Raw genomic sequence first — 6,277 nt, 5'->3', positions numbered from 1 at the left:
TTGCTTTTCGCCGGGACGAGACCGCGTGTTAATTCTATACCGTTGAAGGTAGTGAAAGTGACATTTCTGATACATATATATACATACCTATATATATTATTGAGAGACGTCGACGTATCTTACATAAGTATCTTAATATAAAATTTTCACTTTTGGACTTTGCGTCGCAATATATCTCCGCTCGTGGGGCATGTAAAGCTAACTACATCTATCGTAACGCTTATTTGATCGTGGTCGTAAGCAATAAAGCCGTCGTAAACCGTATATCTATGCCAATACATCTATAAACACATTTTTCTTCACATGTCGAGAAAGCTGACAAGTTAGATTATATGTTGTAATAGTTTAATAGTTTGATTAAAAATATATTTATTCGTACACAGGTATCACTTTGGCCAGAGCTAACTAGACAGTTGATGAGGACCGTTGTCAGGACCGTGAAATTTATAAAGAATTTTTTCAAGGAAGAAGTAATAATTTGTAGACGTATTGTCTAACTACGTGTAGAAGTACGAAAAAATTCATAGCTACGTGCTTGGTACTAACAGGTATGATATTTTTATATGTGACACTTCCTGCATAAGAGCATGATTCTTAATAATTGCTGCCAGAAATACTTTTCAGGCTATGGTCAACGTGACGCTACAAATGCTTCGAAGCATTCTTCTTCTCTTTTCTTTCAATGAAGAAAGAAGGAAAAGAAGAACGCTCCAAAGCATTTGTAGCGTCACGTTGACCGTAGCCTCAATGTATGCAATATATATATATAGGTACGTATATAATAGATTGAGCATTCTCATTGAAGAGCTTCAGGCAAGATCTAATATTTTATATTATATTTTATATTATTATATATAATAATAATTTAGAATTTTGTAATAAGTAAAAAAATTAGTTTTTTTACAAATAAGTATAAAATGTTTTAATTTGTCACTTACAGATGCTGTGAAAAAGCGGTACAAAAATATTGATGATCGTGTCATTGAAAGTACAATAATTGATTGGTTCCGGCGAGCATCGGATAGGATTCCGAAGGTTTGCAATGAGGCGAAATAATTTCTATCGAAGTTAATTTATCTACGATTTTCTATCTCGTACGAACCGCTGTGGTTCAAGAAGAAGCAAGATCCGTACACGGACAGTCGTTGTTTCGTTTATAATATTGGGATCACAAGAGCAGAGGTGACTGCGGTTGCGATGTCCAAACATATTTTAGTTTGTTATATAGATAGATTTTATTGTGTGATGTGACTTTGTCACATACACATGCAGTGTGCAGAGAAATTTTGGATCGTTTAAAAGTGACGGTAGCCGAGACTAGAAGTCGCGACCGTTCGCGGTCGAGACTTTAAATGCTTATGAAATAACGTTGACGTGATAATGGGGTTGTTATGGGATATGGTTTAGCAATTAATTCTTCCAATGAAGTGGACGAAACTTGTTGGCAACTCTGACATGTGCAATGTGTAATTTGTACTTGCATGTCATCGCCATCGCCTATTCTTTAACTCTTCTACCTCTGTCCCTTTCCTCCCCCTTTTTTCTTCCCTGTCTTTCTTTTCGTCTCTTCTTTTCTCTAGTACTGTAGTAATATTTAGTCCAACGTGATGTTTGATTAACATGCGCTTGCGTGCTCTTTTTTTTTTAAGATTTTGCGCTGAATTAATGAATAGTCAATCTTGAATTTTTCAGTTCGATTTGTAAGTGCGTTTTATTATACATATTAGGTATATGTATGAGTTTGTAAAAAATTGAAACTCTCAGGCAAGTCGAATGAATTCCAGATATTATTTTTAGCCTAAAACTGAGAGATAGCAATAAGACCGTATAGAAAAGAAAAAACCTATTGTCATTAGAGAGAAAGGATTTCGAAGTTACATGTTTCACTTTATAATATATTCAGTATTCTCAACTTATTTTTAAACGAATATGAATCTAGTTTTCTAGAAATTAATCCGAGTTTAAGTTATACCGCACTCAATCGGTGCTGCTATATATACGAAAATTGTGTGTATTTTATTATTTTTAATCCATTATTGAAAGTATTTGTGTAAACGCAGATAGATGTGCAATGAGGAATAGAATCGAGCCGACATTTGACATGAATTAATATAAAAGATGCGCTGATTTTTCTTTTATATATGATCTTTTACATCATTTTTATAGAAATAAAGAACACCTCCATCTTAAGAAGCCAATTGAACTTCGATACGCATCGGTATTTGTAATTTTTCCCTTGTTGCACACTTTCTGCTTGACCTAGTGTCACAACAAAGAAAGCCTGAAAAATATTCATAAAGTGGAAAAATAAATCCTTACGGTATTGTACGTGAATTCGAAGATCCGTGCAACTGCACACGTTTAAAGGTTTATTCAGTGATTTATGAATACGCGCGCGCGAGAAGATAGACATTTGTTCAACATTTTACACACGTAATATAACGCCGACGACGATGATGCTTCCAAGTTTGGCCAGCGTTGTTCTATGGAAAAAAGAAGGAAAAAAAAAGAAATTATGCCATTTCACGTCCGCACAGATTTCAAGCACGCTAGAAGCTACGCTCTGAGTTTTCAATCAATTTTAGAAGTGTTTGGAAACATCTAGTTATTTTTTATCAAAATGTTTTTATTTGAAAATGGAACGCACAATAAAATAGGGTTTAATTTCTTGCCTTTGATAACAAGAATTTAATATGGCCGTGATGACTATCCATGAGTCTTAAAAATGAGGAACTTTCTTTTTTTATGCTTCTTTTACCTATATGGTTCTATATGCAGAACATAGTCAATAGTTCTTGTAATAAATGTTTGTGTTGGGGATTCCCCCAATTTAGCAATGTAAAAATTATATCTTAAACCGTTATATGTACTGCGATATACGTTTCGTTTGCTTCTCACGCAAAATGCGCGATAAGTTCGGAACCGCCGGAAGAAGCCGAGCCGCGCCGAAGGCGAGCGCGTGTCAGCATCCCTACGCGGCTCGCCCGACCGTCGGCCTCCCTTCCAACGAACCCGCCGCGCCGCGGTATATAAGCCGGCGCTCCGACAGGAGCAGGCACTTCGTCTTATCTCCGGCTCTCTGCTGCCTTCGACGAAGCCTACCCTATCCAACTTCCTAGGGCGACACATAAAACGAGGTCCGGTGCTCCGAGTCTTGACTGAGTGCTCTCAGGTGTCCCCGAACTCCAGCCTACCAAACCGACGATCACGATTTCGCGGGGTCGAGCACGCTCGGTCTCGTAGCGAGCCCTCTCGCTGTCGTGGCCCCGGTGCTTCGTTTTCTGCCGTATCCACCTACCGCGTCTCTGTAGGCATCGGACGTTAGACCGCGTTTCGCAACTCCGTCACACCGCGACAATTGCATCCGCGATACCGTCTATCGTTTCTACCGCTTTTCTGTGCGCACGTTATGTAAATCGCATTTCAAAACTACGCATACTACAAGTCACAGCGCGCCGAGTGCATTCGCACTAATTTCTCTGTACATTTCGCGTTTCGTCAGTTTTGTTCTATTATATCGAATAAAGTTTATATGCATTATAAGTCAATTGCTGTCTTTTGGGCCTTCCACTCAACTTCCTAACAAGCGATCGAGTCCGCGTTCAACTGAAACCCCGGTCGTCTCATAGTTAAAGGGCTGAACGAAGCCACTCGCAATTATCTCGCGTTCTCGCGGAACGGATTCGGCGATTCGTTCGGCGCGTTTATTGCGCGCCCGAACAGTTTGCATAACTATATATACATTTTAGCTGTACTATATATAAGCATTTATAAGCTGTGTTTTTTTATAATAAAATAAATATTAATCTGATTTTACTTTCTCGACCATTTCGCGAATTTAATAATTTCTATAAATGCGATTTTCAGAAATATCCATCAAAAACGTCTACACTACATCCATTTTACATCCTGGGGGCTTATTACGTATCTTTTCACGAGGTAAAAATGCGAAAAGTGAAAGAATTCACTAGAGTATACTATAATTTTAATGGTTGAAATGTAAATCTGTTCACTTTTCGCATTTTTACTTTGTGAAAAGATACGTAATCTAGGCCCCCTGGAAGGATATAACAATATTTACTGGACGTCTTTGGGTGATACGATGTACCGCCCAAAGACGTCCAGTAGACATCGTTAGTACGTACAATGACATCTATTGGACGCCTTTGGTACGTACCATGTACGTACCGTTGTACGTATTAACGATGTCTATTGGACGTCTTTGGACGCCACATTTTTCGTACAAAAAGACGTCTACTGGACGTCTTCGGTACATCTTCAGTACGTCATATGACGTACGGACGGGACGTCGTTTTGACGTCTAAAAGACGTCGGCGTGTTGCGTGGGTTGTCGCATCCATTTTACCAATTATTTTGCTTTGATTAAAAATTGTTTTATCAGATGCTCGACCACCATAAGCTTCACTTAGAAAAGTTATTAGCCCAGAAGGTGCTACGCCTATTAATAATTTAACAGTTTCACATCCTTTGTAATGTGAATATAATTTTAACCGACATTTCAAGCAAGTAGGTTTCTCTACTGGTATTTCTGTACAATCTAATACAATACCAGTTTGTTTGAAATTTTGAAAACACTTTGGCATACTTTTCATAATTTCTTCTTTTGAAGGCCAGTATATAACTTTCTTTAAAATGGTAGACAATAATTGAATCATGTAATAAACATTTTTTGCGCAGCTTTTTCTGTCTAAACCAAACAGTACTGCTAAACAAGAAAAAAACAAATTTAATCGAAGTTTGCATAAGCACAATACTATTCTATCCTGTACTGAATTAGAAAACTTGTTTGTGTAGTGTTTTTTTTCACATAGTATCACTGCTGCTGTTAAGCTGCTCAACAGACTATGATTTATTCCAGTAAATGTTATTAACTGATCATCATTTTTTATTAAAAACATTAAGTTCATTGAATTATTTTTTAATAAATCAGTACAAAGTTTAGGTTCAATTTCAGATAAAATTTTTTGTTGCGCAACATTTGCATCTGCATTTTGTAAGCTAATTTCTTCTAATGCTGATGAATCCTCGGCGTTAAGAGTTACATTTTCTTCATCAATACTAACACTTACACGTGCAATTACTGCATCAATGTTTGATTTTTTATTTCCAGTAACTTTATAACTATCTTCAGCGGTATTAATTATACTATCATTCTGCCCATTACAACTATCACACTTATTAATAAAATTTTTTATTAAATCAAATTCCTTTGCTACGCTGCCTTGCTTATTTTTATTAATTGGCTCATCTTGCTTTGTATTTTTCAAACTCTGGATTGATTGTACTTTTGAAAGAGTCTCTTCAATTTTCTTTTTGCATTCAATTTGTCTGGATTCAAAAAGAGATCTGTAAAAATTAAATTAATAATTTTAATATGCATATACATAATGTATTACACGTCAAATGCTACAAATTATTATTTACCTGTTAACAATTTTATTACTTTTCTTTCTTTTTAATATATTTGGAGTGAACACTTTCTTTCCTATAGGTAAATTCTGCGATGGAATAGCTCCCGTTTTCTTAATAAATTTGCTGGCTGGTCCTAGAACAAATATTGTTCATATGAATAGTATACGTAATACATAATTTTTATTAATTAAAATTTAATTGCATATATTCAATATGTATTTACCAATTGGATAATAATCTTCTTCAGTAAAATGCAGACTACATAACATGCTGTGTTTTGTCACATTTTTGGTTATGTTGCACCTGCTTATTCATATTTTTTTTAATTCTTTATTTTTCGGAAATTTGTGAAAAATTACGTTCCCTTTCAACTGCTCTTTGCAATTAATAACACTGCAGTAATCTTGCCTTTCTCTCTTTTTGGATGCCATTCTTCAATTTAAACTGTGTTTATACACGACTTGAAGGGTTCTGTTCGAGGCCGCTAGGGTCGCAACAGTCGCTACCCATGACAAATACAACCGTTACATGACCTAATGTTAAAATATCAGCCTTTCTAAAACTGTTGCAGTTTTGGTCCCTCAGCTCCCCGACTATACATACGTGGGCGGGAGGGTTTTGCTCCCCTGCACCCCCTCCCATGTATGTACTTTATAATTTTGCTTTACTTAGCGCATGTACTTTAAGGTGTAAAGCGAGGTCCACGCTGCCTACCAGCGGAGTTGGGCGCGGAAGGTGGGGGCCGAAGGTTTCCCCTTGCACCCCCTCTTGCGCGCGCGCGCGCGTGTGTGTGTGTGTGTGTGTGTGTGTGCGTGTGTGTGTGTGCGTGTGCGTGTGTGTGTGT

At 36.9% G+C, this 6,277-nt stretch overlaps 1 long non-coding RNA gene across 1 annotated transcript; it reads left to right on the top strand.

The window, feature by feature from the left end:
• LOC112456850 lies at nt 1-3,528 on the top strand. Its single transcript, XR_003041024.1, has 3 exons — nt 1-48; nt 384-548; nt 941-3,528. It is a non-coding gene; the product is annotated as an uncharacterized LOC112456850 (long non-coding RNA).
• The last annotated feature ends 2,749 nt before the right edge of the window (nt 3,529-6,277 follow it).

Source organism: Temnothorax curvispinosus, unplaced genomic scaffold (assembly GCF_003070985.1).
Source record: "Temnothorax curvispinosus isolate PA1 unplaced genomic scaffold, ASM307098v1 QBEX01007279.1, whole genome shotgun sequence".
NCBI lineage: Eukaryota > Metazoa > Arthropoda > Insecta > Hymenoptera > Formicidae > Temnothorax > Temnothorax curvispinosus.
This window is presented reverse-complemented; position numbering and strand designations above follow the sequence as displayed.